Here is a 5,890-nt window from a genome sequence, read left to right as displayed (position 1 = left end):
GGAGGAACTCGAGGAGCTTCTCAAAATGCAGAGGTTCTTGTAAATGGGGAGGAACCATGGGACCATGTAAAATAGGCTGTCAAAAAAGTTAAAGTATTCATGGTTGTGCTCTGCCATCTGTCTCTGTTCAGGTGTATAGTGAAAATATTACGTTGAATATTGATCAGCACCTAGTGTATCATCGCAATACTGCGTTGCACCTCTGCGTGCTCTCTTGTAACTCTGTTATTCTTTTGCAAAAGAAATATTGTTGTTGAGAGAGAAAGAGAACGCATCTCTCCTAGGTCAGCAGCAAGGTTGCGGTGGAGGGATGCGCTGCGATGTTTCACCAATCAACGGTTTGAGGTTGAGCGAAAGTGCCTTCAGCCCACAAGCGTGTGGCGTTTCAACATGCGACGATGGAGTGAGAAAAATGCGGTCGAGATGGATGGGAGAAGATTACTGCTGAGGATGCGTTGGTTGAGTCTGAGCGAGGAGGAGATTAGTAAAGTGTTCCGGGAGTGGGGAAAGGGTCTCATAGTGTGGCTTGAGGGCGAATAATTAAAGGTAAAGGTTCCAAGGGTATTTGGTCTTGCGTTGATTGCTCTTGGACTTTTTCCTTGCCTTTATCTTTACACTGCTTCTTTGGCTTGGACTGCTGCGACACATTCAGATCGATGAGGGTCGTTTAAGTGGAAGCTCGGGCAATAAGGAGAGTCCATTAAATCTCTCTCTTTTTCCAGGCCCTTTACTATACTTGCATTGTTATTCTATACTTCATCTTATATCTATTCAATGGATGTTCTATTTCTACATCTGCTCACTCTCTTAATACACATGAGTAGCTAAACTAGTTGAATGGGTTGAGAGGAACTAAGCTAACATGATCTAGGAAGTTCATTTCTTGCGATTTTCTTGTTTTATGTTGTGCAAATTACCCCTTTAGAGTTACTCGAGAGAGAATCTAAAGGAAGAACCTAATGTCTCAAGAGAGCTAGGTTAGAATCTGATCTCGAAAGAGCAAGATTATACTTGCATAAACATGAGACATGGACTTAGAGGTAAGCTCTATTTATCAACTTGCATCGCATGCATTCTAAGAATAGGAATGATATTATGTGGTCGCATATTTGTGTGAATGTCATGTTGTCATCGCATAAATAGAGATAGTGGTTTATGTGTAAACCCTGTAGATTTATCGCATATTTATCGCCTGCGTTCTAGCCTTAGAAGTCGTGGCATTCACGCTGAGAGGTGGTTTACTATTGTATGCATGTTGCACGATCGCAAAGCATGAACACATCCTATGGAGTGTTAGCCGAAACCCTTCTCAACCCGTTCACCGTATATTCATCATATTTCCCATTTACCAACTCTTTTCAAACTCTACCGCATTTATTATTATTTTCATCAATGCAACAACCACCCAACACTTGTTTATTTCACTGGTTACCGCAAGTTTTCATAAAAATCTCCAATGCAACTATTTTCACAAGTCCCTGTGTTCGACCCTGGACTTACCAGGAAACTTAGAGGAATTTACACTTGGATTCCGCTGGGGAAACTTGAGTGCACAACGCTATCCATTAACACATATCATCCATATTTTCCACACCTCATAAATCTAATCATCAAGTTTTTGGTGCCATTGCGGGGACTTTGGCAAAATAGTTGTTAACTGTAATTTTTGTGAATTCTTTGTAGAACTCTCAATCTCTGGCGAACTATGACCCGGAGATTGAGAGAACATTGCGAAGGAGACTGAGAGAACACCAACAGAAACAAAAATCCGATAAAGAAGAGATGGCGAAGCAGCCTAGGAATGAAGCACCAAACAACAACAATGTCATGGAAAATCCAATTCTGTTGGCCAACGATCGCAATAGGCCCATTAGGGACTATACATCGCCAAACCTCTATGATTCTCTCTGGGAAATCATAGAGCCTGCCTTAGACGGAAGTAGATTTTCAGATTGAAACCGATGATGCTGCAGGATGATCCAGGCTGATGAAATTCGAGAAGGCATGGCGAAGATCCGCCATGCCTACCTCCAAATTTTATTTTGAAATCTTGCAATACTTTTGTGTTCCTGAACATTCTCTGCTGAGGAGGTTCGACTTAACATTGTTTCATTTTCTCTCTGTAATCAGGCTAGGAAATGCGCTTATTTCGCTCGAACTAGGAGAGATCATCTTGGGAGCAGGTGGTGGAAGAAGTTTGAAGAAGTTTTCCACCTACCAGGGAAAATGCAAGACAAAGAAAGCTTATTACTAATTTTGAACAAGATATGGACGAATCGCTCAGTGATGCCTAGGCGAGGTTTAAAAGGTTTGTCCGAGATTGTCCGCATAATGGGCTACCAGATTGCCTTCAAATGGAAATTTTCTACCATGGTTTGAATCCTGCTTCGCAAACCACTGCCAATGCGGCAGTAGCTGGTGGTCTGCTTGACAAGACTTATGATGAGGCGAAGAATATCCTGGATCGCATCTCCAAGAATAATGAAGATTTGAGGGAGAGCGACTAGAGATTAAGACTCAAAGATTCAGATGCAAATAACGATGCTATTGTTTCATTGCAAAACCAAATGACCGCAATGATGAATTTGATTCAAGGAATGACGATCAGCAGCCCAACACCGCAAGGTGGGCAAATCAATGCAATAAGTCAAAACACCGCAAGGTGTGCGACTTGCGGTGATGGGCATGCGATGGAGGATTGTCGACAAAACCCATAGTCTGTATATTTTGTAAAGAACAACCTCTTTTCCAACACCTACAAACCCAGGTGGAAAAACCACCCAAACTTTGCTTGGAAGAATCAACAACAAAATTTTCAATATGTGGCATAAAAAGAAGGGCCACCAGGGTTCTTTCAACACAGCAATGGTCAATAGAGCAACCAAGCAAGTAGATCACAAAAACCACTACAATCTTCTTCCCTAGAAAGCCTATGGAAGTAATATATAAACAAAAATGAGACGGTGCTTCAAAGTCAGGCTACGTCCATCCGCAACCTTGAATTGCAAATGGGCCAGATTGCAAATGAGCTCAAAAGTAGACTGCAAGGGGCACTGCCAAGTTCAACCGAGCTTCCACGCAACCTAGGGGGTTCCGGTAAGGACTAATGTCAGGTTGTGACATTACACAGTGGAAAGACTGTGGAGGGAGAAAAGAAGGAGCAGAACAGATCAACCTTCATCGCAACTGAACCTAAGATTGCGACAATGCAAGAAGAAGAAAAAGAAAATGAAGCAATAGAACCTTAGGTTGTGTCAACCTCAAAGTCAAATGAAATGGGAACCGTGAAAGTCTAGTTACCACCTTTCCCTCAGAGGCTAAAGGAGAAGAAAAATGAAGAGGTACAGTACCAACGCTTCATGTCTATGCTGAAACAATTACACGTTAATATTCCTTTCAGTGAAGCGATTGAGGAAATGCCTACCTACGCTAAGTTTCTGAAGGACATGGTAACCGAGAAAAGAGGCTCTGAAAAATTTGCCCCCGTGGCACTAACGCAAAGTTCCAAATATATTATGCAACCGAAGATGATGGATCCTGGGAGCTTCATTATTCCTTGCTCCATAGAAGGACTCTATATTGGGCAAGCCCTGTGTGACTTGGGGGCCAACATAAATTTGATGCTGCTATCAATCTTTCACAACTAAATGTGGGGCAACTTATGCCCACATCCGTGACTCTCCAACTGGCCGAAAAATCTCTAGTTCATCCAGAGGGTAAGGTGAAGGACATGCTGATCACAATTGATAAATTTATTTTTCTAGCTGACTTCATCATCCTGGATTATGAGGCCGATAAAGATGTGCCCATCATTTTGGGGCGACCTTTCCGGGTCGTGCTCAAATTGATGTGCACAAGGGTGAGATCACTTTGAGCATAAATAGACAGAAGCTCAAATTTAAAATAATTCGTGCCATGAAATTTCCTGATGAGGAAGACCTGCTAGATTCGGAAGATGACTTGAATTTGATTGAAGAAGAAAAGTCTGATGAAGAGTATGAAGAAGAGGATGCCAACGCATCTGTAGCTGCCTGCAATGCGATCGTAGCAAAAACAAACAAGGAAGAAGGACCAATCGCAATGCAAGAAGAAGAGCCGAAGGAAAAAAGAAAAATAATGCAACCTTCTCTCGTGGAGCCACCAACCCTTTAACTAAAAACCCTACCAACACATCTGAAGTACGCATTTCTGGGGCTGAATGAGAAGTTTCCAGTAATAATTTCCTCTGCGCTCAATGCAGATCATGAGAATGCGTTGATGAGCATTCTCAAAAAGTATGTGCGAGCAATCGGCTGGACGCTCACTGATATCAGAGGAATTAGCCCCGCATACTGCATGCATCACATTCGTCTTGAGAACGACCACAAAGCAACCATTGAAAATCAACGCAGACTTAACCCTGCGATGAAAGAGGTCGTCAAAAAGGAGATTATCAAGTGGCTGGATACGGGCACTATCTATCCCATTGTAGATAGCACGTGGGGTCAGCCCCGTGCAATGTGTGCCGAAAAAGGGCGGAATGATGGTAGTCCCCAATGAGAAAAATGAATTAATACCATAGAGAACCATCACTGGATGGCGCATCTATATGGACTATTGCAAATTGAATGCGGCCATAAAGAAAGATCACTTCCCTCTGTCGTTCATCGATCAAATGCTAGACAAATTAGCAGGGAATGATTTTTACTGTTTCTTGGATGGATACACCAGGTACAACCAGATCATGATAGCTCCTGAAGACCAAGACAAGACCACATTCACCTGCCCATATGGGACATTCGCTTTTCGTCGCATGCCGTTTGACCTCTGCAATGTGCCAAGCACGTTCCAGAGGTGCATGATGGCGATCTTTTCAGATTATCTCGAGGACTCAGTAGAAATATTTATGGAAGACTTATCCGTTTATGGGAACACTTATGAAGTTTGCCTAGCCAATCTAGAAAAAATTCTGAAAAGATGTGAAGAGACGAACTTGGTACTCAACTGGGAAAAATGTCACTTCATGGTGACAAAGGTTATAGTGTTGGGACACAAGGTCTCTTGAGAAGGGTTGGAGGTGGACAAAGCAAAGATTGATGCAATTGAAAAGCTTCCACCTCCAACCAACGTGAAGGTAGTGCGAAGCTTCTTGGGGCATGCTGGATCTACAGACGATTCATTAAAGACTTTTATAAGATAGCAAGACCATTGAGTGTGTTACTAGAGGCAGGGTGAAAGTTTGAATTTGACAATAATTGCCTCAATGGATTTCAAATTTTAAAGGATGCGTTGATTGACGCACCCGTCTTAATTGCGCCGGATTGGACACTGTTGTTCGAAATCATATGCGACGCAAGTAGATATGCGATGGGAGCCGCACTAGCACAAAAGAAGAAAACAATTTTGCAGCCCATCACATATGCGAGTAAAACTCTGAAGCCTGCTCAAATTAATTATACCACCACTGAAAAAGAGCTCCTGGCTGTGATTTTTGCGTTGGAAAAATTTCGGGCATACTTGTTAGGAACCAAGGTACTCATTCATACTGATCACTCGGCAATCAAATATTTAATGACAAAGAGGGATGAAAAGCCGAGATTTATCAGATGGGTTCTCCTCCTTCAAGAGTTTGATATCGAGATAATTGATCAAAAAGGGATGGAGAATCAAGTTGCATATCACTTGTCCAGACTGGAAAATCCCGAGGTTGACCGCAATGAATCTGAAGTGAGTGTTGTGTTTCGGATGAGTAGCTATTTCGTGTAGAAAAACTGCCCTAGTATGCAGACATCGTTAATTATTTGGTCTGTGAAAAATTTCCTGAAGATTACACCTACCATCAACGGAAGAAGCTCAAGAATGAATGCAGACACTACTATTGGGATGAGCCGAATCTATATAAAAGAGGTGC

The 5,890-nt window shown here is 42.3% G+C and overlaps 1 non-coding gene across 1 annotated transcript; it reads right to left on the bottom strand.

Annotated features, from left to right (window-relative positions):
* Nucleotides 1–2,231: 2,231 nt before the first annotated feature.
* On the bottom strand, nt 2,232–2,338 carry LOC120068664. Its single transcript, XR_005479299.1, has one exon. It is a non-coding gene; the product is annotated as a small nucleolar RNA R71 (small nucleolar RNA).
* Between the last annotated feature and the right edge of the window lie 3,552 nt (nt 2,339–5,890).

The sequence above is a fragment of the Benincasa hispida genome, chromosome 12 (assembly GCF_009727055.1).
Source record: "Benincasa hispida cultivar B227 chromosome 12, ASM972705v1, whole genome shotgun sequence".
NCBI classification, from domain to species: Eukaryota; Viridiplantae; Streptophyta; class Magnoliopsida; order Cucurbitales; family Cucurbitaceae; genus Benincasa; species Benincasa hispida.
Note: the sequence above shows the minus strand (reverse complement) of the source record. Positions and strands in the feature narration are given on the sequence as shown.